Raw genomic sequence first — 27,566 nt, 5'->3', positions numbered from 1 at the left:
TGCCTGGCACACAGTATTGCTGGAATGAATGAATAAAAAGTGTTAGAGGGAGCCTATTAGGTTTGCTAACATGTAAATTCAAGATGTCACCATTTCATATTCATAAAAGTGGAATAATAATAGAGATGAGGTAATTAACCTGAGTTGCTACTTATCAAACATAGAATCTCTAGAATCTGAAAGGAGACTATACAGTTATGTAAATTTTGGTAAAGAATTGCAAACTGCTGTTACTTGGGTGCTTTGTGAGGCTGCTATAATTAATGGTCTGTTTGCATTCCCAGTACAGACTGTCATTTTTCATCTGCTTGTAACCTTGATATAAAGATTTATTCTTGGCTGATATTTTGCATTCATAATTTTAAAATATTTGTAAATGTTCATCTTCTATTTTCCAGCTTTCTGATTACAGAAAGCATAAGCTTAAGAACCATATCACTATGGCATGTTTCTCTGAATCCCTAGTGGTAAAAAGAAATTAATGCATTTTGAATTCAGATTTCAGGATTATGACAATGTTGTTTGCTTATACAGTGCCCTTTGAAAAATGTCTAGTGTAGCATATGAACCGAAATAATCCCCAGTAGCCTCAAGTCTGCTTTTTACTATTGCCTGCGCTTCTGTTCCCTTTCTCACATCAAAGCTGAAGACCGTTCCAAAAGTCCTCTTGAGTCCAAAGGACCCTTTGGCATCTCTAGCCCCCTGGAGAAAGTACTGATCAGAAGGTACTACCAGGAGGACTGTGTGTGTGTGTTAAGTCACTTCAGTCATGTCTGACTTTTTGCAACCTGATGAACTATATGTCCCTCCAGGCTCCTCTGTCCATGGGATTTCCCAGGCAAGAATACTGGAGTGGGTTGCCATCCCCTCCTCCAGGGGATCTTCCCGACCCAGGGACGGAACCCACATCTCTTATGTCTCCTGCATTGATGGGTTCCATAGATGGGTTCTTTGCCGCTCGTGCCACCAGAGAAGCTCACCTCGAGGGTTGGAGATGAACAAAGTAACAATATAGAGCATGGGATTTGGAGTCAGACAGACCTAGATTCAAAGGCAGGTTTAGCCACTTAGAGGTTGTGTGAATTTACATACATGGTTTAATGTGAGAACCTCTTTGCTCATCTGTAACATGGCGAGAATACTCTCTCATAGCGTTGTTGAGAGAACTGTATGGGATCAAGCGTTCAGTGTAGAGACCCTGGCACGTGAGAAGCAATCAGTGAATTTTGTGACTGACATCTTATCTTTCTCATGGTTGTTATCATCATCACTGTCTTCCTTGGGTAATGACAGCACTAAGCAGGTGGGTCGACATGAACTGAAACACTTTAAAAAGCAGCAACTCCAGAACTCTCCTTGGTGTGGGCACCAAAGACCTTGGTTCTGTGTGTCTCTTGATTTCAGGAGCCCACTCTTGTAGTCTCCCTCACTCTTTGGCTTAAAACTCTGTTCTCTTTTTATCCCCTTTGACCTCACTTTCAGTGCTCCACACCACTATAGTGCCAAAGATACAGTGTCTCAGACCGATCAGTGGCCAGACCACAGATGAAGCGACTCATATCAGTACCAGGGATCAGACCCCCGATCTTGGTAACTAACTGCTCTCCATCTCTCTCTCTCTACTTGTTCAGTATGTGTTTCTCCATGAGAATATACATTCCACAAGGACAGGACTGCATCTTTCTTGTATATCATTATACTCTCAGTACACATGACTAGTTACTCAAGAACTGTTTATTGATACAAGTTGTGGTTAGCACATTTGCTTTTTTACACAGAAGGTCCTGGGATCCATCCGAGTGGAACCCGCTCCTGGGAGTATGTCTTTTGGACTTCTCTGGTGGCTCAGATGATAAAGAATCTGCCTGCAATGTGGGAGACCCGAGTTTGATCCCTGAGTTGGGAAGATCCCCTGAGAAGGGAATGGCAACCCACTCCAGTATTCTTGCCTGGAGAATCCCATGGACGGAGGAGCCTGGTGGGCTATAGTCCATAGGTTTGCAAAGAGTCAGACATGACTACGTGACTAACACTTTCACTTTTTCACAGTTACTATTAAAAAATTATAAAAAAAAATTATCTAAGATAAAAAGAATGGAGAACCAACTATAAATGGATATATACTGACTCATGTCTATTTTCTGAAGCCACATTCTAAAGCATCACAGATGTTTTTCCCCAATTTTGTTTTTTGGTAAAATATCAGTCTGTGGTAAAATTGAAAGACTATTAGATGACTCATATACTCTTGGTAAGAAATTGCTGAACTTTTTCCTGAAGAGATGGTATCTTTCGTGTTGCCACCTGCCATGTGTAAGAGTTCAGCTTGCTCCACTTTCTCACTGAAAAATGATGTTTTCAGTCTGTTTAATTTTAGCCATTTTCCTGATGACTAATGATGTTGAACACACATTCACATGTTGGTTGGCCATTTCCAAATTTTCCTTTGTGAACAGTCTGCTTAAGTCTTTTCTCTATTTTATAATTGGGTTGTTTTTAAATTATTCCATAATAGGAATTCTCTGTATATTCTAAATGAAAGTCCACTAGTTTTGCAAATATTTTCTCTCAGTTGGTGTCTCACCTATAGTTTTGTTTTTATGTTAAACAGTGCCTTTTGATGAGAAGTTTTAAATGTTGGTGGATTTTAACTTATCAAGTTTTTCAGTTGCTTTCTGTGTCCACTCATACACCCTTCACCTACATTCATGACTTAATTTTTACCACATTTGTTCTCTTTCACCTTTTAATCAATTTAAAATGAGGTAGGTACAGCCACAGAGCATTTAAATCATAAATATATGAGCATGTACTTCATAAGAACAAGGAACTTCTGTAACATAAGGCAGTATTGTTGTCATACTTAGGAAATTTAACATAGTTGTATAAATATTATATAATGTAAATTCCATTGATATTCAGATCTCGTTATCCCCAACTCTCAATAATTAATGTCCCTGCTTTCTAAAAAGTTCTAGAACCCAATCAAGGATATGGCATTACATTTAGGGGTCATGTATCTTTCGTCTCCTTAAACCTGGAATTGTTCCCTAGTCTTTTTATCACTTTGACATATTTGAGGATAAGGGCAGTTGTTTTGCAAAGTGTCCCTCAGTTTGGAGTTAGTTATTTCCCCATTATTAAATTCAAATTAAATATTTTTGGCAAGAATTCTAAATGGATATGTGGTGTACCCCCTATTGCATTATATAAAGAAATGAGTAATAACAGTTTTCCTTAATAGTGAGGCTAAGTTTGATCACTTGTCTAAGGCAGTATCTCTGGATTTCTTCATTAGAGAGGTTCTCCTTTGTAGGATAAATAAATACATTGTAATTATGGGGAGATGCTTTGAGACTTTGTGAATTTTATATTCTCCATTAAATTTTCATCCAATGAAAATTTAGCATGTGTTGATGATCCTTGCCTGCATCAGATATTACATTGCCAGTTACAAATCTATTCCTAATTCAGTGATTCCTATTATATATATTTTTTAACTGGCACTTTTTTGTAAAGAAGAGCTTTCACTGTTTTGATTGTTTCTGATTATCACTTCATGGATTTTTTAAAAGGAATGTACTAAAATTTATTACTGTCATTCTTGTTGATAAAGCATCAACAATTTCAAAGCCCTTAAGTGTCAAAGCTAATATTTTATGATAAGCTCGAATATTGGAAACATTAACAGGAATTCCCTTTTTTTTCCTTTTAATCCAAAGGAACCCAAACTATCCTAGGTAGTCAGCTAATTAGCAGGGTGTAATCAATACCATCCATTTCCTCTGAACTTTGTCATTAACAGCATGCACTCTGGAGTAATGACTCTGGAAATATTTTTAGAGTTTATCATTACCAGTGTGTAATATGTGAATGAAGATCCTCACCCCATCCATAATTGCTGTTAATTATTAAAATAAGCAAAGATCTCAGATCCAAAGTCTGGAGAAAGCAATGGTACCCCACTCCAGTACTCTTGCCTGGAAAATCCCATGGACAGAGGAGCCTGGTGGGCTGCAGTCCACGGGGTCGCGAAGAGTCGGACATGACTGAGCGACTTCACTTTCACTTTTCACTTTCCTGCATTGGAGAAGGAAATGGCAACCCACTCCAGTGTTCTTGCCTGGAGAATCCCAGGGACAGGGGAGCCTGGTGGGCTGCCGTCTGGGGGGTCGCACAGACTCGGACACGACTGAAGTGACTTAGCAGCAGCAGCAGCTGCTTCTCCAGAGTTTTGTTTTCTTTGTTAACCTTTTTCTTTTCACTTTTTTGCTGTGTGGTGCTGATGTTCAGGAGTGTGTCTAAAGAGTTCTTTCCAGAAGAAATGTGTCTCAGTGTGGGTTTGCAGAGGCCTGCGCGGATGCCTGTTTGGGTGGAGTTTACCTAGTGTCTGTGGTGGGCTGCAGAAAACTGGAAGTTATCCACCCACTGCATCTTCCCCACGTCATCAGTGCTTGCGAAGGGGTGACCGACTTTGGCCAGTGAGTCAGCAGGTATTAGTTTAATAGCTCAATGAAAGTCTGTTTCCACACTGGTTGCCCCTCTAAAAATTAAATATTTGACATCTAGGAGAAAATGATTTTGGACATTTACCAACTTGATTCATTCAATAAACATTCATCAGGTGTCTTTTATATTCCAGGCCAGGAAGGACCCAAGTTTTGTAGGGCTAGGCACTTATATAATTTGAGAGTCTCTTTAAGGAAAAGAACACAAAATCGCAAAAAAATTTAGATATAAAATCAATATTTACTTAGTTAGAATAGCAAATTGTCAAAAGTTACAAATTTAAGAAATCTGCCAAATACTATAAACATTACAAAAATTTTTAAAAAATTCTATTTTTTTAAAATAAGTATCTGTCAAGTGTCTATATTTTTCCTGTGTTTTTTTCTTACATAGTCTGATTGGTCTTTATATTTTCTATAGAGAGAATAAAAAGAAAATTCAGATTTTCCTTTACCATGGTTGAAATTTAGATTTTATTAGTGATAGTTTGGGGAAGTTTATTTCAGCTTGACAGATTTTTGTTTGCAATATATGCATTTTTAAGGCTGTCAGATTTCAGAAAGTTGCTATCAAGTTATTTTCACATATGAGCTTAAGGACATTACGGATGCTCTTGAGTACAGTGACAATGAATTGACAGCAGTCTTTGGATACATATTATGACTTTCTGTTACCTTTATATTTGTCACTATTTTGTGTCCAGTCAAGAAATGTCAGTGTTTTTCTAAGGTGATTTATCATTCATTATTTGTATTATTAAATAATCTAAGAGACTATTCATCATGAATACTTAAAGCACATCTCTTTCTCCCAGTAAAACATGGCTTTTCTATGTCTTTTTTTCTGGTATTTATTGCCAGACTGGTCAGAACAGATATGTTATATATGCTAACATGTGATTTGATCTGTTGACTCAAATAAAACATGTGACTTCATACAGCAACGCACTGTTTGCAGTACAACCATAGGCTTGTGCCCTATGAACATAGGGTTTCTGACAAATTGCATTTTGCATGACTTGCTCAAAAAAGAAAATTAAAACATAAAATTAGGAGGTGTCTTCATAATAGCATACCCTGAATTCCAGAATCTTTCCATGTTCTTTCCATGTTAAGTAGGTGCCCATAGGAATGGAACCCTTCAGTTGCAGTTTTGCACGCCTGATAACTGGAAGGAATTTTGAGTGACCAGCTTCTGAACCTCTACCACTCGCTCCTTACTTTCATCGCCAGGTGTTGCAGGAGCGGTTCTCAGCACCATGTGACCTCTGGCCCCGCCCTTTGTATTATGACGCCACTAGCCCTGGGAGCCTCTCTCATACCAGGTGGAGATTATGACTGTGAATCCTGTACATGCATCCCCAGTCAACTTCCTCAGAATATCTAGATTCATTCTGATATTGTCTAACATGATGGGAGGTATGACAGAAATAGAGTCGGAGTGTATCAGTGAAGTCGCTCAGTCATGTCCGACTCTTTGCGACCCCATGGACTGTAGCCTACAACACTCCTCCGTCCGTGAGATTTTCCAGGCAAGAGTACTGGAGTGGGTTGCCATTTCCTTCTCCAGAGGATCTTCCCAACCCAGGGATTGAACCTGGGTCTCCCGCATTGTAGGCAGATGCTTTACCATCTGAGCCACCAGGGAAGTCTTTAGGAGAGTTAATACTGTGAAGTGCATGGACCTGAGCTGGGCTTCTAGTGAGGCCTCCACAGGTGGAGCCGGTAACACCATGCTCACCTTCCTCCTCCTCCTCTTCCTCATTTCTGTATGTGTTTTAGTGGTCTTTTCAGTTTTTGGTGGTTTGGCACTTGCAATTCTTTATAAGCAGCTTCTTCCTATTTCTATTCCATTTCCCTTTTAGGACCAAGATTTCAAAATAGTACAGCTGGATGAGCCCTGAAAGAACGTCTAGTCCACCCCTTCATTTTAGAGTTGAGGAGTAGTGACCTTGGGGCTGAAGGTCACCCCTTCCTTTTAGAGATGAGCAGTAGTGACCTTGGGGCTGAAGGTCACCCCTTCCTTTTAGAGATAAGCAGTAGTGACCTTGGGGCTGAAGGTCACCCCTTCCTTTTAAAGATGATCAGTAGTGACCTTGGGGCTGAAGGTAACTCAGCCATGGTAGAACAGGGACAACGTGTCTTTTAGCTCCTGATCACATTTCTTTTCTCTCGTGTCTCCCTGGGTAAATCTCTATCAGCTATCCGCAGCCTCCCTGGATTGAGTCAATTAACTTAGGCATACATTGACTTAATCTCTGTGGGATTCCTCCCCCCACCCCAATGGATATTTTTAAGAGTTAGCATGCACAATGTGCTTCTGAAATGCCACCTAATAGGGTTGCCTTGCTCATTTTGATAGGACTTTCAGCAAAGTGCTCTATATCAGGAACACTCTCACAGAAAATGGGAACTCACCTGGCAAAGAAGTAAGCTTTCCACGGACTTGGTGTTTTCTTCCCTCCGCAGGGGAAGAGTCTATATGTCAGCTACCTGGTCTTCCTCTGGGGTTTTGTTTTTAATCTCCAGGGAGGTGAGGCTGACAAAATCTCATCTGTTCTCTTGCTAAGGAAAGAAGCTGTGAAATAGATCTTCACTGCTTACGTGCCTTATGTCGCTTAGCACCAGCTGTATCCATAACACCACAGTGAATTTAAAATACTGCTCCTTTAAATAATTGTTACAAGGGACTCTGAGGCTCATAAATAGCCCAAATAGGCATTGTGAAAGTATACTGATTTTTTTTTTGTTTTTGTTTTTGTTTTTTTTTTTTTTACTTTATTTTACTTTACTGTATTGGTTTTGCCATACATTGATATGAATCCACCACGGGTGTATGGATTTATTCCTCTAAGAAAAAACTTAAGTTCATGAATGTATGTCCAAATACTGCTTATTAATGATGTGGGTTTTTCTGCTATAAGTTCTAGGAATCTGTTAATTCAAAGTGGGGAAAGGAAATGAGCTAACGTATATTCAATAGCTTTTAAGCACTGAGTACTTTATGTTAAATCTCAGCTGAACCCTTGGGTTGCAGGGGACTTTAGACTCGTTTTACATTTGAGTAACTTGGTCGAGATTGTATCCTAGGACATTTTGAGAAAATTTCTTTGATCATCTGTTTGCCAGCTTAAGAACTGACAGTGTTGATGTAACTAAACTGGAAATAGAGGAAGTAATGTATTGATAAGAGTTTTTGTAAAATCACTTTGGTAAAAGTGGAAAAGAGATCAAGTGATATGTTCCAGTTGAGAAGATCGGGTCAAGAGAATGAAAGAAGGAAAATTGCCAACAAATGTATGAACACCAGCATTAACAATAGTGAAGAGGCTTTTGCAGTCCTAGGCCCTTTTCCTTTGGAAGGTAGGTTTTGAAAGACATCTTTGTATTTCTGTGAGGCTCTTCCTTTCGCTCCTCCTACTTCTCTTTATTTAGTACCTTCTTGTGGCTCCTAAATGAGATTCCCTGTTACCTGTCAGACTAAAAGGCAGAGGCACAAGCTGTACCCTCCTGGCAGCTGGTTATATCTTCGCTTCCAGAGCTTTGCCCTGTGGCAGCTTCAGTCCATTACCATCATCCCTTTTGCACATATTGGCAGCTCCCCAAGACCTGGGGAGGAGGAAAAAAACCAGATCTGTAGATATGCAAAGCTCAAAATCAAGAGTTAGTTGATGAATCACTCCTCCACTTGCCCTTGCCTGTTACTGAATCCTGTTCAGCTGGGATGGAAAAGAGCATTGGCCATGCACTCCCAACCAGATCAGATTTCTCTGCTGCCATCTCTTCCCTTCTTAACTAAAAACAAAACACCACACAACAATCAGACCCCAAAAGGAAAATGACACTGGATGAGTGTGATGGTGGCTTGTACTGCTTCCTATATTGTGTGTTCCATCATCTTTGCCTTAACAAGTACGATTGGAAGTGGCCCTTTTTCTTCTTTTCCTACCTTCTGGCATGAGATTTATAGGTGAAGATAAAAATGCTCTGGCTCTTCAAGGAAGAGCTCCTTTTGTGCTCTCCTGCTCTGCTCGAATCCCATTTCCTTGCCCTCTTCTCGCTCCTGCTGACTTGCTTACTCTCTCTCTCTACCTCCCTCTCTCCTTCAATCAGGGCTTAGAGAAATCTTTCACTCTTCTTTTGACAAGTGTCAGATAGACAGTATGAGCTCATTTAAGCTGAACTGTCTGGGGGAAGCTAAATTTGTTGAGGAGAACAATAATTTGGATGACAAGTGCCAGGACACACCAGATGGCTCAACAGGAGAAACTCTTATCAGGCTCCCAGCTCACGTTCCAGGTGGCCTGTCTATCTCTCCCTCCCCTATTCTTATTTGTTCACGGCTGACCCAAACGGAAACTTTGAAATACAAATGCAGTTCTCCTTGGAAGTTGCGAAGGAAAAGACGTGATAGTGACTCAGCCTAGCAAGTCTACAACTCCCTCCCCTTATATGTGCTTATTACTGCTGATGCTCCACAGAACCCTTTGGGCGCATATTTGAAGAAGCCTCAGTTGTGAGCCCTGCTAGTTGTTTAATAAACAGGCTTATTATCCAAGCTGAAAAAACTTTGACGTTTTGGACAATCACCCACCTTGGCTACATTTGACATGTCTTAATATAGGCTCTTCCGTATAGCTCAGACGGTAAAGAATCTGCCTGCAACGCAGGAGACCCAGGTTTGATCCCTGGGACAAGAAGATCCTCTGGAGAAGGGAATGGCAGTCCACTCCAGTATTCTTGCCTGGAGAATCCCATGGACAGAGGAACCTAGCAGGCTACAGCCCATGGGATTGCAAAGAGCTGGACATGACCGAGCGACTAACACTACTACTCTTAAATATTCTTCCCCATTTGCCTCCCAGTTGGACTGATCTTTTTGTGGGGAAGGGGGTGGAGGACGACTCTCACTTGCCAGACAGGGAACCTATAGACATAATTGTCATTGGAAGTTATTTAGTGGAAGGTAAGATTTTTTTTGGTCCATGTAAAACCTCCTAAAATTCAAGGCCAGGGCACCATGACAGGCTGTAATCTATGAATCATTAAATTCTTAACATACCCTGAGAACAGGAAGAGAGAGATCAACCTTTGTAGACACAGGTGGAATTTCTCCTCTGAACACTGGTAATTCATGTGACATTTGCTGTTTGCTTATGTTTGCAGTGAAATTCTTTCCCTCAACCTTGCACTGTGCTGTTACTGGTCACTTAGGAGGCCTTCTGAGAGAATAACACAAATTTATGTTCCAAGTACACAAACAAAGCAGGTGTTTTTAATGCTGGGCATCAATATTTTTTTGGTCAATACTTGGTTCACATGAGAACCTTTATTTTTTCCAGCCTGTAAGCTTTGGCTCTGGATTTACATGTTTTGGAGGTTTGATGTTGTTGCTAATTCAGTGATGAAATTTATTCATAGAAAAGGATTATTGTGAGCAAAGAAATGACGTACCAAATAGTGTAGACAACCCAGGATACATGTGCTTGGTATTAGGAATTGCACAGTTGGGCAAAGCCAATTGATGGCAATGGCATATTTACTTGGAGGTTGGCGTTTCATTAATAACTTAAAATGGGAATCAGAGAAAAAGACGTCTGAGCTGCCTTATCTAGCTGTTACAACCCCCACCTGGCAAGATAGCATGTTGTACTTCTGCTCTTCTCTCCAAGAACTCTTGGGACTTTCGCACATGAATATTATTGAATACTATTTTTCAAGAGGAGTTTTAGGTTTACAACAAGACTGAGAGGGGGATACAGAGATTTCACATGTACTCACTGCCCCCATACATACATAACCCACCCCACAAACAGCGTCACTCCCCAGAATGGCAAAAATGTTCACCCAGGATTAGCCTACAGTGACACATCATTATTGCCCAAAATCCAGAGTTTACCTTAGGGTTTGCGCCTTTCTTTTTGGCTGTCCTGTCTTTGTTGTGGTGGAGTGTGGCGGGGGGGGGGGGGGGGGGGGGGGGGGGGGGGGGCTTCTCTCCAGTGGCAGTGCAAGGGCTTCTCTTGTTGTGGAGCATGGGCTTACTTGCCCTGTGGCGTGTGGGATCTTAGTTCCCCAAGCAGAGATTGAACCCATGTTCCCTGCACTGGAAGGTGGATTCTCAACCGCTGGACCATCAGGGAATTCCCTAGGGTTCACTCTTGATATTGTACATCCTATGGGTTTGAACAAATGCATAGTGACAGATATCCACCATTAGAGTAGTATACAGAATATCTTCACTGCTCTACAGATCCTCTGTGCTCTGCCTGTTCATCTCTCTTTGCCCTTGCCTCTGGCAACCGTGATCTTTTTAGTATCTCCATAGTTTTGCCTCTTCCAGAATGTCTTAGCGTTGGAATCATACCCCATATAGCACTTTCAGACTGGCTTCTTTAATAATATGCACTTAAGTTTTCCCCATGTCTTTTCATGGCTCAGTAGCTTATCCCTTTTTAGTGCTAAATATTATTTCATTGTCTGAATGTTTCGCAGTTTGTTTATCCATTCACCTATTGACGGAGATCTTGGTTGTTTCCAAGTTTGGGCAGTTATGAATAAAGCTGCTGTAAACATTTGTGTACAAGTTTCTGTATGAATATATATTTTTAACTCTTTTGGGTAAATACCTAGGAGTGTGATTTGTGGATTGTGTATTAAGAGTATATTTAGTTTTGTAAAGAAAGAAAGAAAATGAAGTTGGTCAGTTGTGTCCAGCTCTTTGCGGCCCCATGGACTGTAGCCTGCCAGGCTCCTCTGTCCATGGAATCTTCCAGACAAGAATATTAGAGTGGGTTGCCATTTCTGTTTGAATCATTTTTGCATTTCCCCCAGCAGTGAATGAAGGTTCTTGTTGTTCCACATCCTTGCCAGATGTGGTGTTGTCAGTATTTTAGATTTTAGCCATTCTGATAGGCTTATACTGGGCCTCCCGATGGCTCAGTGGTAAAGCATCCACCTGCCAATGCAGGTTCGATCCCTGGGTTAGGAAGATCCCTGGAGAAGGAAATGGCAACCCATCCCAGTATTCTTGCCTGGGAAATCCCAAGGATAGAAGGAGCTAGATGGGCTATAGTCCATAGGGTTACAAAAGAGTCGGACATGACTTAGGGACTAAACAATAACAAATAGGCTTATAGTGGTATCTCATTGTTTTAATTTGCATTTCCCTGATGACATATGATGAGTAGAATCTTTTCATATATTTATATCCTATCTGTATATCTGAGGTGTCTGTTAAGGTCTTTGGTTCATTTTTAAATTGAGTTGTTTGTTTTTTTTATTGTTGAGTGTTAGGAATTCTTTGTATGTTTTGGATAACAATCCTTCATCAGATGTCTTTTTTTCCCAATCTATGTCTTGTCTTCTAATTCTCTTAGTATTATCTTTCATAGAACAGAATGTTTAATTTTAATGTAGTCAAGCTTATCAATTATTTCTTTCATGCATCACATCTTTGATGTTGTATCTAAAAAACATCAGTATAACCAAAGTCGTGTAGGTTTTCTCCTATGTTATCTTCTAGGACTTCTAGAATTTTGCACTTTATGTTTAAGAGCCGTTTTGAGCTAACTTTTGTGAGGGGCATAAGATGTGTGTCTAGATGCTTTTTGTTGGTTTTTTGCATGTGGATGTGTTCTAGCTCCTTTTGTTGAGACTATCTGTTCCATTGTGTTGCTATTGCTTCTGTGTCAAAGATCACTTACCTATATGTATGAGATGAGACTGTTTCTGGGCTTCTGATTTATTCCATGGGTCTATTTGTCTGTTCTTTCACTAACACCACAGTGTTTGATTACTGTAACTTTGCAGTAAGTCTTGAAATTGAGTAGTGTCAGTCTTTCAACTTTGTTCTCCTTTAATATTGTGTTAGGTATTCTTGAAACTTTATTTTTGACAAATGTAGATTTCTGGGTTTTAAGGACATGCCAGATTAGCAGATGTAGGACTGCTAGAGGATATTTTTGACACTAAGAGAAGAGACCAAAACTAAAGTGTAGCCACAAAGTTGGATTTCCATACCCATAATGATAGAAATTCATAGGGATAACATTGAGTCACCCAGAAAAATTATATTGTGACTCTTTTTTGGAAGTAACAGATTAGGGGAACTAACCTTTATTTAGTATAAGAAATTGGCTCACACAGTTATGGAGGCTGATAAGTCCCAAGACCTGCAAGCTGGAGATCTGCTGATGGCGTAATCCCAGTCCACGTCCAAGGGGCCGAGAACCAGGAGGGCCAGTAATACAGTTCCAACTCAAGGACTGCAGGCCTGAGACACAGGAGGAGCCATTGTTTCAGTCTGAGATGAAGGCAGGAGAAAACTGATGTCTCAGTTTGAAGGCAATCAGGTAGGAAGAATTCTCTATCACTTGCAGAAAGCCATCATTTTATTTCATTCAGACCTTCAACTGATTGGGTGGGACCCCTTCATATTAATCTGATCCAGAAACACCCTCACAAAAATACCCAGAATAATGTTTGATCAAATATCTGGTACTTTGTGGTTCAGGCAAGTTAACACATAAAATTAACTACCTCAGCCATTTCCCGTCAGTTACATTAAGATGTCTTCCTATCTCTAGACAACAAGTGAATGCTGAGAAAAGGGAACTGATGGCATCATGTCATGAGCCCGAGGATCCAAGGCAAAGATGGTAAATTCAGTCCTGATAGGAGAATTCTTCGTTCTGGGAAATAAATAAGCTTCTAAATTATGTAATTCATTCATTCTGTCTTTTTTTTTTTTTTTCCATTGCAGCCTCAATTCATATACTGCTTCCTCAGGGGGCTGTCCCTAGACACTGCCTAAAGTAGTCCTTGTAGCTGCTCTCATTTATTCATTCACAAAAGTTTATTGAGAGCCTATCCCATGAAAGGCATTGGGAATTCAACAATGACTGTAGTTAAGAGACAAGGTCACCACCCTTGTGCATCTTACCCACTAATGGACCCAAATGGAAACAAATGAACAAATAAAGAATGTAATTTCTGATAGTATTAAATGCAATAACAAATACAATAGATTAATGCAGTAGAGTGTAGACTTGGCCACAGTCGTGGTTACAGTAGCTCCGCTGGTCGGGGAAGACGTTTCTATAAGATCACATTCATCTTGTATTTGAGTGATGACAAGAAGCTGTCCATTCAGAGACCTGGAGGAAGAGACTCTTGGTCAGAGGTAACAGTTAGTTAGATAGCACAACAGGGAGAATCATTTGACATGTTTTAAGTATCTAACAGGAGCTGATGTGCCTAGAACAGCGGGAGCAAGAGGGAGAGAGGTAGGAAGTAGCTGGCAGAGAGATCAGCAGGGCTACGTCTTCATAAAAGGGGTCGTATAAGCCTTGGTTTGGAGCTTACATTTTACTCTAATGGAAATGGGTTTTTAGTGGAAGAGCAATACAATCTGGGCTTCCCTTGTGGCTCAGCTGGTAAAGAACCCACCTGCAGTGTGGGAGACCTGGGTTCGATCCCTGGGTTGGGAAGATCTCCAGAGAAGGAAAAGGCTATCCTCTCCAGTATGCTGGCCTGAAGAATTCCAAGGGGTTGCTAAGAGTTGGACACGACCGAGCAACTTTCACTTTCAGTACAATCTGTGCTTTAGAAAATGACTGGCCTCAGGGTGGGACACACAGATTGTAGGGAAAAGGAATGGAAGAAAGAAGCCCACACATTTAGGAGGCTGTTTCAAGGGGTATTGTGATACCTGGATTGTGCTCATGGCAGTGGGGATGGCCAGCTGTGGTCAGATTTGGCTGTTGAGGAAGCAGAGTCTTCAGGACTTGCTGATGGATTGGATGCAGGAGGTGAAGAAAATAAAAGATTCAAAGGTGAATGCTAGGTTTTATTTTCTAAGTGGCATTTGTCTTGATTTGAAATTATCTTGCTTATTCATTTGTATATTTTCCTGTTTGTCTCCTCCTGCCAGGCTACAGGTACAGTGAGAGAAGCAACCTTGCTTATATCATCAGGTGCTAAGGAATTGCTTAGCCTCAACATCTAGGACAGCGACATGGCTTGAATGTGTGTGTGAATCAATTATCGATGGAGTATTTTGTATGAACCAGGCCTGTCCTAAAGCTGAAGTATAGAGAACAAGAAAGTTCTGCATTTCTGTAGTCTGCATTCTGGCGGAGGCGATAGACAACAAACATGTGAAACCAGTTGTTTCAGATTCTGATAAGTGCTATGTTGTTCTTGTTCTTGCTGTTCAGTTGCTAAGTCATGTCTGACTGTGTGTGACCCCATGAACTGAAGCACACCTGGCTTCCTGGCCTTCACTGTCTCCCAGAATTTGCTCCAGACTCATGTCCACTGAGTCATTGATGATGCCATCCAGCCATCTCATCCTCTTTCACTGAGCTGAGAAAATGATAAATAGTTTATCTCTTGTTCTCCATGTGTTCACTAGATGGTAATTTCCGCGGAAGTAAGGTCTAGGTCTTATATTCTATGTATAGTGTCAAGCAGATAATCTGTCCCTAGGAAATACAAATAGGCTGGTCATGCCTGGAAGCCCCCCTTGGTTCCTAGTGTGCCTTAGGCACCTGTTTTGTTACCTGTGCAAGTGGACAGCTAACAAAAGTGGCCAAGCCTCTCCTTTCTCATGTAGGTCAGCAGTGCCTAGACCCATGGGTCTCTGCCTGGACAGGCCTTGTAAATTAACTGTTCCCCTGGCTTTGGTTGTCACTAAGCATGGACAGTCCACCCATGGACTCACACAGGCACAGCCTTGCTGCAAATTTAGCTGAAGATCGTGCCTCAAGGTCAGTAGGGAAGAATTAAGTCTGTAAGGAAGATACACTCAGGCCAATAAGCATGGAGTGCCAGAAATCAGTGCCCAGAGGGAGCTAAGAGCATCCACATGTTTATTAAAAAACAAAAAAACACCTCCTCCTCCCCTACTAAAGGAACATATTTAGAGCTCCTCTGACGAAATTGTTTCCTCCATGGTATCTGCTTTGAACAGAAGATTTTCAAAAGAGCTTTGTTTGACCTTAAGCAATCTTTTCCTCAGATAAGGATGCATGATCAGGGGAAAATTTTCACTGTTTGTTGGTCAGCTATGAAAATGAAAAATGAAAAATCTTCCCCGACTGGAGTAATCTCAAAATGCTCTGGTAGCATGACATTTTCCAGTTGTCCATTTATAAGCAACTGTAAACACTTTAGCCAGAACAGACTTTTTGGTTGTTAGGTAGTCTCTAAATATTTGTTCATCCTTCCTGTTTACTCATTCTCCACTAGGAACCATTCCTAAGGCTTTGCCTTCTTGTTATTTAATGCTTTTTCTGTCTCTGTGTTCTTCATAACTCAAGATCACTAACCCATTTTGTAATTTTAGGAGGAAATATTGATCAGAAGGCAGACTGGGAAGAGGTGAGTCATGGCAATTCTTATGCTGTGAAAGTGTGAGCTTAGCATAATGCTAACCAGACAGTGGAAGCTCGATTCATGATTCATTGGTTTGATGGCTTCAATGGATGGTGCCCTGCAGAGTGAATGTCTGTTTTCTTGCTAAGCACTATGGCCAGAGTGTCCTCATCTGGTTTAGATCATAGACAAATGTAGAGCACTGACCGCATATGGACACTCTGCTAGAAGTGAGGCAGGATACTGAGATCCACCTGACACACTGCTGTCCTTTGGGGCCTCAGTTTTGAGTGCAGGAAAGAAGTGTGCACGAGCACTGTCTCTCCAAGAAGCATGTACCTACTAATAAGTTAATAAGGGAAATATGAAGTCTTACGAGAAATAGTATGTGATCAGAGAACTTCCAAATGTTCAAGCTAGATTTAGAAAAGGCAGAGGAACCAGAGATCAAATTGCCAACACCACTGGATCATAGAAAAAGCAAGAGAATCCCAGAAAAACATCTACTTCTGCTTTATTGACTATGCTAAAACCATTGATTATGTGGATCACAAAAAACTGTGGAAAATTCTTAAAGACATAGGAATACCAGACCACCTTACCTGCCTCCTGAGAAATCTGTATGCAGGTCAAGAAGCAACAGTTAGAACAGGACATGGAACAACAGACTGGTTCCAAATTGGGAAAGGAGTATGTCAAGGCTGTATATTGTCACCCTGCTTATTTGACTTCTATGTAGAGTACATCATGCAAAATGCCAGCCTGGATGAAGTACAAGCTAGAATCAAGATTGCCGGGAGAAATATCAATAACCTCAGATATGCAGATGACATTACCCTAATGACAGAGAAGAGGAACTAAAGAGCCTCTTGATGAAAGTGAAAGAGAAGGGTGAAAAGCTGGCTTAAAACTCAACATTCAAAAAACAGATCATGGCATCCAGTCCCATCACTTCATGGCAAATAGATGAGGAAACAATGGAAACAGTGACAGATTTTATTTTCTTGGGCTCTAAAATCTCTGCAGATGGTGACTGCAGCCATGAAATTAAAAGATGCTTGCTCCTTGGAAGAAAAGCTATAACAAATTTAGACAGCATATTAAAAAGCAGACACTACTTTGCGGACAAAGGTCCATCTAGTCAAAGCTATGGTTTTTCCAGTATGGATGTGAGAGCTGTACGTAAAGAAGGCTGAGTGCCAAAGAATTGATGCTTTTGAATTGTGGTGTTGGAGAAGACTCTTGAGGGTGCCTTAGACTGCAAGGAGATCAAACCTGTTCGTCCTAAAGGAAATCAATCCTGAATATTCATTGGAAGGACTGATGCTGAAACTGAAGCTCCAGTACTTTGGCCACCTGCTGCCAAGAGCTGACTCATTGGAAAAGACCCTGATGCTGGGAAAGATTGAAAGCAGGAGGAGAAGGGGATGACAGAGGATGAGAGGGTTGGATGGCATCACCGACTCAATGTACATCAGTTTGAGCAAGCTCCGGGAGATGGTGAAGCACAAAGAAGCCTGGCGTGCTGCAGTCCATGGGGCTGTGAAGAGCTGGACATGACTGAGTAACCGAACAACAATGAGAAATAGAGGAGACAGATGATAATACTTTAGGGTAATCCAGGCCTTACTAGGGATCCTTCTGTAAATTTTCTACCAGATTTTAATTTTGAGTATTTTTCTTGGATTGTTAGTTCTCTCTAACTTGTGGCAAACCATATCAAGACTGGTATGTGTGCCTGTGTTCATTTTTATCAGATAATCTTCCATCCGTTTTGAGTTTATGCTTTGTTTCCACTTATTTAAATCCTGAGTTATTTACACAATAGTGTTAAATATCCTGAATGCTACTCTTATTTTTCCCACCCAAATGAAAATTGCTAATGCAAAATTGTATTAACAAAATGAGTATAACTGAAATCGCCATTCCTAGGGTAGTTAATGAGATCTCCCACTCTTTCTGTCCTTCCACAGGCTTCTTTCCTTCTATCCTATCAAGGCAAATAGGTTACTGACTCACTAATTTTCCAGCTGTTGTGAATGTTTAGTTTTGTGTTTAGAAATATTTTAAAATAAATTTATATAAACTACTAAATTGCTTTTATTTTCATTTTCTCTTAATTGTCATTTATGTTCTTCTAACTCTTTGTATGCCTACTAATTTTCATGCAAATACCATGCATTAAGAAAAAAAAAAAAACTATAGAGGCTTCATAGGTTAACTAACTATGGTTAACTAACCAAGTTAAGGGACTGATCTTCTTAATTCAGCTGCAGACTAAGCTGCATCAGGATAGGTTGCAATTTTGTTACAACTCAGACTCTATAGGTTTCTCCCTGTTCTAAGCATGGCTCCCTAGGGCTTTCCATCGAAAGCCTGGTATATCTCTGAATCCTTAGTCCCAAGAGAATGCAGAATTTCTGACATGCTTTTGAGAAGTTTTGACTTAATTCTCTACTTTTATGCCATGTGCAACTTCATAATCTGCCAAGTTGATGGGGAGACCAGCTCTGTGGTCAAGTCGCTCATAAGGCCAGTCTTGTCATGGAAGTCCCAGTGGCTGCCAGCGGACCTGCTGCTGTCCCTGTCCCAGTGCTCTCTGCTGCCTGCGTGGACCCTGAGCTTGTCCTCTAGACCCTCTAGCCGGAGCCAGCTCACGAGCAGCAGATGTCCCCCGTAGGTAGCTGCTTATACTTAGGTCGCCTCCGAAATCTTCCTCTCTTTCTGGAATTTTACTTTTCAGTCCTCTTTGCTTCAGTAATGCTTTCATATCTTAAACATATGATTTTTGTCATTTATTTTATTTTTCTTATTGCTTGTAGTGAGAAAGTTGGCCTTCTATGAGTAATTCATTATACCCATGGCTTCTATGAAAAACTCATTATACCCAGAATTAGAATTTCTCCCTACGTTTTTTTTTTTAAACTCCTACAGATGATTTCATAGCATGATATACTAACTTCTACAGTTTATTTAGCCATCACCCTGTTTATGGACATGCTGATTCTTTCCAGGTTTTCACTGTTGCAGTCTTGTAATTGAAATTAAAGTATATCCATCTTTGTGTACTTTAAAGTGTATGGCAATTACTAATATCTGGAACTTCTGGACTGACAAATATGGATTTTTAATTTTGATAGCGATTACCAAATTGTTCTCCAAAACTATTTAAATTAGATTCTTCGGGGCTTCCTTTCAACTAGATCAATACTTTTTAGGTCTGCCTTTGACCTAGTACCAAATAATTCTACTAGGAACATGGAGAGGTCTACAGACTCTGTTCCAGAGACACTGAGCGCACTGTGGGCCCTGCCGCTCTGGCCCTGATGGTCTCCTGAGGGCACATTCAGATCTTTTACAATGTGTTGGATGATGATGCAGTGGTTTACAGCACTTCAGCACATTCTCTGAGACACCAGTGGAGTGAAACCTGAGGAGACAGAAAACAAAAGCAAATCACTGAGAATAGCATATTTCCAATACAGGCAATTCCCCAGTTGACAAGCTTAGCTATTACTGCACTGAGAGGATACTGGTGACTGCTTTAAAGTCGTGGGACCTGCTCGTTATTCATATCAGTGGCTTTCTTCATGTGCTTGCTATAAAATCAGTCTTTTGGCTGGTTCACTCAGTGCATGTGAATACCTTTTCAGATTCCCTCACGCTCCTTGGCCCAGTAGCGATTCCTTTGCTTGCCAAGGCACAGGGAGTGAGAAGGTAGCTTTTTCTAAGCATTTATTTGTATTGAGCGGTGGGAAGCGTGAGAGCCGGTAAGCGTGGTGTGCACAAGTGTGCTTGGTCTCTAGGACTTCTCCAGTTCATAGGGTGGGTCGGCTGGGATAGTGACCTTGGGCCTCCTTTCACTCCAGGGTAGAACTAAACTCTTGGATGAATAGATGGGAGGTAGGGATAAGTCTCAGGGCTCTGGACACTTAACCTAAAATTCTAAAGAGAAATTCCTTATTCCTTTTTCCTTTACGGTAGCTTAGCTTTAGGCAGTATTCATAAGCTCTCTGTTATACTAAAATAAGAAACTGTAGTGCTTATTTTCAAAACCAGTAAATGGATTTTAAATGTGAGGTTTTCTAGTAATACATGCTGGTTTCTTTTGAATTTAAAAATTTTGAATTTTGATTTATGGTGTCATTTTAATTCTTTGAATATAGCAGAGGAAGGGTCAGAAATAAAACAGCCTCTTTTCTGGACTCATTTATTTATTCACTCTTCATTAAGCAGTTATTTAACTTCCTCCTAAATATTAGACATCGGGCTTTGCATTAGTGATAGACAAATGAATAAGCTGGTGATACTTTTGTTGGTGGTATGCCATGAAAATTGTCTAGATTGAATTCTAAGCCAGCATGAGCACTTTAGAATATAGAAAATAGAAATCAAACAGAAATACTCCATTTAGAATAAAAATTATACAGCCAGTTGTCTAAGAAAGTGCTCTGCTTGTTACCAGTAATTCAGAATCTTATGACTAACACTGAGCAGAAAATTGGGAAGAACAATGAAAGAGGCAAGAAGTTAATGGAATGGGGACAGAGTTGAGAGGACAGAATTTAAACAGAAGGAGGAAAAGCAACAAGGATTGAAGAAGGTTGTTTAGGTCACTAAGCTTACAAGATCTTCTATTTCCCAATCAGTACCTTGTGACCCTGAAGACATAAGGACATGAATACAGTATACTAATGCATATATATGGAATTTAGAAAGATGGTAATGATGACCCTATATGCGAGATAGCAAAAGAGACACAGTTGTATAGAACAGTGTTTTGGACTCTGTGGGAGAAGGCAAGGGTGGGATGATTTGAGAGAATAGCATTGAAACATGTATGTTATCATATGTGAAACAGATTGCCAGTCCAGGTTCGATGCATGAGACCGGGTGCTCAGGGCTGGTGCACTGGGATGACCCAGAGGAATGGGATGGGGAGGGAGGTGGGAAGGGGGGTTCAGGATAGGGAACACATGTTCCCATGGCTAATTCATGTCAATGTATGGCAAAAACCACTGCAATATTGTAAATTAATTAGCTTCCAATTAAAATAAATAAATTTTCAATAAAAGGACATGATGAGGAAGGATATCACTGGGCTGTGATACATTCTTCACCATCTCACTTCCCTTAGCTGATTCTGGCATCAGAGCTGACACAGAGCACATGCTGAAGAGTGTATGAAGATACATCTTAAACAGGTGTGTGTGTTCTTAAGAAAACCTGAGGTTTAAATTCAGACTTACTTACTTTCCAAAAATTAGATGATTACCCAGAATGCCTGGCACCCAGTGCTACCAAACTGGGGATGTACAGGACAACACTGGTCCAGCCTCTGAGACCAAGAAGCCACGAGAGGGCAGGCTGGAATACAGCCAACCATGATATAAGATAGGATATGATGAAGACTTTACAAGAAATGCAAACAAACTATTGTGGGCATTCAGAGGAAAATGCACTTCTGGTTTTTGGATAATTGACTAGAGAGAGAATAAGGAAGGCAAAGAATCAGAGAAGCCTTCATGAAGGAAAGAGTACTTTGACTTACCATGGAAGATGGCTTGAACGTCAACGAGTTATAGATCTCAACAGGGCTGGAGGATATGGACATTATGCGTGAGATAACAGCAGCTTTGGGTTTAGAACAAAGCTTTAGGAGTTATGATGACTATTGTTATATTGTTGGGTGGAGGTGGGGATGGAGGATGCAGAGAAACAATATGCTTTGGGGTCACACAGATATGTCTTCGATCTTTTCTACTCATAAATGTGGGACTATGCCCATGTTACTTAATCTTTCTGAATCTCAGTTCTCTCATCTTAAAAATAGGGACTGTAATATTTGTTTCTTTTGTGTGTTTGATTTTCTTTTTCCTGAAGATTTGTCATAATCTATGTAAACTCTTTGGCTATCAGGAAATGGTAGCAAATATTATGGTTAAGTAGTTAGGTTGTCTCAATTTGGGGCCATGGTATTAGATAAGACCAGAAAAGTATTCTGTGATCAAATTTTGGTTGGTCTAAAGGAGCTAGTTTGAGGATATGGACTTTAATTTACATATAGATATCGGAGAGCCATTGAAAATGTTTGACTAGGAAGCAGTTAAAGTTTAGAACTGGAAATTTTATTCTGACAGCAGTGCTGATGCCAGATTCCTTGTGGAGATGAAATGTGAAAGATTAGAGCAATTAATGGAGAATGATGTCAGACCCTACTAGTCACACCTGAATATCTGTTCTTTCCCCCTTCAATTTTTAGCTGTAAGGATGGCAAAGTTTTAGCTGTAAAATAAAGACTCTTTTCCCAACTTTCCTTGTGGTTATGTGGGGCTGTAAGATTATGTTCTGGCCAGAAGTGTCTATCAGGCAGTAGCATGCCTAAAAGATTGCAAGCACACATCCTTCACTTCCGTCGCTTCTTTGATTCTGCTACTGAGATAATCTGCCTTCTTGGTAGGTCTAGATGCTCATTTGGATCCTAGGAATACTGGAAAAGGTGAAATAGCAGGAGTCTGAGTCCCAGAAGACTTCATGGGCCACAACTGTCATATCAGTGGTAAACTAAATTCTGCCAGACTTCCACATGAGAGAGGATTAAACTATCTTATTGAAATCATTGAAAATTTGGCATTCTGTTACTTGCAATAGCATGTAATCCTAGCCAACTCGGAGCTGGAGGGGAAAGTGAATAGGAGTTTGCTTTCTAGGAGTCCAAGCCAATGGCAATTGTGGGAATATAGGGGAGCATGTTTGGGGTTCAGTCCAGATGGAGATGTCAGATGATTACCGTATGTAAAATAGGTAGCCAATGGGAATTTGCTGTATAAGTCAGGGAACTCAAACTTGGGCTATGTTATAACCGAGAAGGGTAGGATGGGAAGGGAGGTGGGAGGGATATTCAAATGGGAAAGGACATGGGTAACCTATGGCTGACTCATGTTGATGTTTGATAGAAACCAACATAATACTGTAAAGCAACTCTCCTTCAATTAAAGTTAAATAAATGTTTTTAAAAAGGAAAAAAAAAACAAAACCAAACAATGTTTGAAGCCTGGAAGAGTGGTCAGAGTTGGGGGTATTGACTTGAAGTGGGAAACAGGCCTCGAAATAGTTCTGATAATTGATTATATGGGAGGGGATGAAAATTCCAAGGGAAAAGAGTGTAGGAAGTGTGTAAAATGAGTGCAAAAAACTGAAGGCTGACACTGGATGAAAGCTCTGTTCACAGATGGTGGGGGAAGGGTTAGGCAGAAGCAGCATACTGAGGCTGAAGGTTAAAGGAAGAATCGAGACTAGATTGGAAATGTTTATTTCTTTTGCAAATGGTGAGAAATGTGGGAGAGGAACAGGAATTCCCAGGTTCCTCATAGTCAAGAATGTACTGATTAGATGTGTTTATTTGTTAATGAATAAAATGCTGTTTTGTTGAATGTTTCAAGGGGAGGCCTTTCACTGCAGCCCACCAAGTTATTTTCTGTTTTTAAGACTTGGTTACAACTTTGGTAAGCTCTTCTCAGGTGGGCAACTGCATCCCAAAGAGTCTCAGTGGATCGTCTTGGTTGGAAAGTTACTTAATGGCTTTTAAAGCAGTGAGCAGATGATCATACTGCGTAAGCAACAAACCATGAACACTGAGAACTCATGATGTCTTAGTTTTGGCATCAAATGAAATGAATAACAAATTGTATTTCACACATTGTAATGAGATGCATAATTGTTAGTGGTCTCCAGGACAACAGGTCATATAGTAACTGGCTGTAATTGGTGGTAGCCAGTATTACCTTTGTCTCGACATACCAGGTGTTTATGGGAATAGCTGTAAGTGGGATAATGTTGAGCAATGTGAGGGACAGGATGGCTTGTGCCAAGAGGAAAGGTTGAGAAGTGGGCACCTTTCCCCTCCTATTTTTGTAATCAGCTTGTGCTAGAGGTGGGGGCCTAGAGTGTCTCGCCCCTAGTCAAGCCTACCAAAGGACCTAGTGGGTCTACTTGTCTGGTATCCATGTGCCAGGACTGGCCGTGTTCTCTCAGTTGGAGAAGACGGAAGATACTGCCATCTTTGGCTGCATGATTTCCTGCAAGTGCTTTGAGACTTTATGTACCTGAAGCTTTACTTCCTTTTAGCAGATTTTGGACCATAGAAACTTCAGAAACTATGATTACCTGCACTCATCCAGACTCTAAAGGGGAAGGTCTGTGTATGTAAAGGTTATAGGACTCTTTGTGAGACAGAGTTTTGCTTTAAGGAGCAGTATACAAAATAGCAAAATAGCTAGTGTTCTGTGATATGGAAGACAAAACTTTGCAGAGTTATGAATGAACCATAAGAGACCCCAAAGGGTCACAAACCATGATAACAAAATATCACATTCTCTTGGTATATCATCCAAATCCAGAGGAGTGCCTCAATAAATACTTGTTAAATGAATTTTGGGTAAATATTCTTATTTCAGGAATATTTTAAAATTGCATCCTAGATCTATGTGTCCTCCGTGTTTTCACCTATAAGGAAATGAACACCAGTAGCTAATTGGAGTGGTAGGGTGAGGGATAAGGCAAAGAATGGCACAGCACTGAGAGGCAGCATGTCTTCCCCACAGAACAAAGGTACTGGCAAAACTGTGGTTCAAATTTCAGTTCCTTTAATTACTAGTTGTGTGCTATTGAGCCAGAGTTTGACCAGAGTTTCTCCGTTTAATAAAATGTAACAATACTGGTTCCAAATCGGGAAAGGAGTACATCAAGGCTGTATAGGATCACCCTGCTTATTTAACTTATATGCAGAGTAAGGCTGCATATATGCCAGGCTGGATGAAGCACAAGCTGGAATCAAGATTGCCTGGAGAAATATCAATAACCTCAGATATGTAGATGACACCACATTTATAGCAGAAAGCAAAGGAGAACTAAAGACCCTCTTGATGAACGTGAAAGAGGAGAGAGAAAAAGTTGGCTTAAAACTCAACATTCAGAAAACCAAGATCATGGAATCCAACCCCATCACTTCATGGCAAATAGATGGGAAAAGAATGGAAACAGTGACAGACTTTATTTTTTGGGCTCCAAAATCACTGCAGAGGGTGACTGTAGCCATGAAATTAAAAGACACTTGCTCCTTCAAAAAAAAAGCTATGACCAACCTAGACAGCATATTAAAAAGCAGAGACGTTACTTTGCCAACAAAACTCCATCTAGTCAAACCTCTGGTTTTTCCAGTAGTCATGTGTGGATGTGAGAGTTGGACTATAAAGAAAGCTGAGCACCGAAGAACTGATGCTTTTGAACTGTGGTGTTGGAGAAGACTCTTGTGGGTCCCTTGGACTGCAAAGGGATCCAATCAGTCCATCCTAAAGGAACTCAGTCAGGAATATTCATTGAAAGGACTGATGCTGAAGCTGAAACTCAAATACTTTGGCCACCTGCTGTGAAGAACTGACTCATTTGAAAAGACCCTGATGCTGGGAAAGATTGAAGGTGGGAGGTGAAAGGGACAACAGAGGATAAGATGGTTGGATGGCATCACCGACTCTATGATATGCATTTGAGTCAACTCCAGGAGTTGGTGATGGGCAGGGAAGCCTGGAGTGCTGCAGTCCTTGTGGTCTCAAAGAGTCGGACACGACTAAACGACTGAATTGAACTGAACTGAACTGAGCAATACTTGCCTTACATGATTGTTGTGAAAGTAAATAAAAGTTATGAGGACCTGCTTAGTAAGTTCTCAGTACAATGCAAATGTCAGATGTTATTACTGATACTAACAACAGTGTAATAAACTACTAATAATTGTAGCAACAGTGTAATAAACTGCTAATAATTGTAGCACTGCCACGGAGTAGGATCGGTGGAGGAAGGCATGAGAGCAAAGCTTGGGTGGAGTGTGTGGGTTTTGGGCCTCTGGATATGTAGGAAGGCAAGTGGCTCCAAAAAGTAGAATAATAATGATGGTTGCGATTTTAAATTACAGTGGGCTAGAAATTTTGTATAAACTGTTCTGAAGACTCACCAACACTCTGAGCTAGATATTACCTGCATTTTACAGATGAGAAACCTGAGGCCGAGCCTGCTTTGAAAGCTGCTTTAAGTTACACTGTTAGTGTCAGTGGTGGACTTGACCCTGGTTGTTCTGGTTCATATGTTGACCCTGCCTCTCCAGGATTCTCCATGGAATCAACAGTTCCCTGAATGATAGCTAAGCTCTGTCTAGTTTGAAGGCTTTCAAAGGCCAGCTTTCACTCAGCAAGACTGTGAGTCTGTCTGGAGTAGAGAGGCAGATATTGAGGGTAAGCCACCAGGGCAAGCTAGGTCTGTCTTTGCAGAAAGGAACAGAGAAAGAGGCTCTGCTAGACCTGACTTAGCTTTGAGCAGCACATAGATGATGTGCTGAGATATTCAGGTATCCCTTTCATTAACAAGTGCATGTGAGAGGAGCCCAGCAGGACCCTTCTTAGTGTGTGCAGTCAATACGCTGCCCTGTGGAGGGTGGCCATTTACTGGATTCCTATTCCACTCAACTTCAGTTCATTTAACTTTGGAGGGCTTGCAACCTGCCTTTGCCTCCTAAGCTGCACTTTCTCTCGAGTTGTTGTGTGACCGATGCTTGTCAGACTTAGTTAGAAACTCGATGGTATTGATTTTAAGTATACCCATAGGGTTTGAGAACAGTTAGAGAGAGTACAGATGAGGAGAGGTTAAGTATTTCCTAAACTCAAGTTGTCGATATTAGGCTCATCATCCTCTAGTAAGGGACGTAATCATGGATACAATAATGTGTATTTTTGTGTATCCATCAAACATTTATTAAAAATGCACTGTGCGTTATGGTACGTACTAAATGCTATGCATACAGAGATAAAGATGTAAACAATGCTTGTCCTAGAGAGTGAAATAGAGAGACTGAGGGTGGCATTCAGGTTAGTCTTGGAAATAAATGCTCAATAAGCTCTTGCAAAAATGTGGAATTTCTTTTTTCCTTAGAGGACAAGGATTGCATTTGTTTTATTCAAAGATGTAGCCTGTCTTCATTACCTTAGCACAGAATTTGGTTTAGCTGAGTGCCCAAGACATTTTGTGAAGTGACTTAATATTTTTAATATAGTATTATTGTAATATAATTTATTATAGTATTAATATTTCTAATTGTATGATCAAGTGGCCAGAATGAGTTAATGTAACCCATGAGTTCTTTTTACTCCCTTTAGTGAGCTTGAAACTTTGGGTTGCCAAAGTCAACCTGGTAGCCAAATGTTTAAATTCTGGTAATTAATGATTGTGCTTAGTCACAGGTTTGGTGAATGATTTATTTTTAATAAAAGCAGAAGACCCAGGACAAGCTCAGCAAATCTGTTGGCAGTTTTAAGACATTGCACCAGATTGCTTAGGAAAATTTCTCAGTAAATGAGACCTATTAGATTATATAGTATTCTTATAGAACAACTAGGAAAATAACAAAAAATTACATCTATCTTGGTATTTAATAGCAGAAATTACATGAAAAGGGGGATGATTATGGGAAATTTATATGTTACTTGGTGACTTTTTATGATTTGAAAGAGTAATAGATATTATTATAATTTTTCACAGAAGTTTAATTGTAGTTCTAAAGTAGAAATAATAGTTTCTGTTTGATTACTATTTTTTGGAGTTAAGTTCCATCTATTTTTGGATGATTTTAGTTAC

The 27,566-nt window shown here is 40.4% G+C and overlaps 1 protein-coding gene and 1 non-coding gene across 10 annotated transcripts in view; one reads left to right on the top strand and one right to left on the bottom strand.

Moving 5' to 3' along the window:
- CPQ (carboxypeptidase Q) overlaps positions 1 to 27,566 on the top strand; it is a 575,285-nt gene that overhangs the window by 208,522 nt on the left and 339,197 nt on the right. The window lies entirely within an intron of this gene.
- TRNAC-ACA (transfer RNA cysteine (anticodon ACA)) lies at positions 6,085 to 6,156 on the bottom strand. Its single transcript has one exon. It is a non-coding gene; the product is annotated as a tRNA-Cys (tRNA).

Source organism: Ovis aries, chromosome 9, assembly GCF_016772045.2.
Source record: "Ovis aries strain OAR_USU_Benz2616 breed Rambouillet chromosome 9, ARS-UI_Ramb_v3.0, whole genome shotgun sequence".
NCBI lineage: Eukaryota > Metazoa > Chordata > Mammalia > Artiodactyla > Bovidae > Ovis > Ovis aries.
Note: the sequence above shows the minus strand (reverse complement) of the source record. Positions and strands in the feature narration are given on the sequence as shown.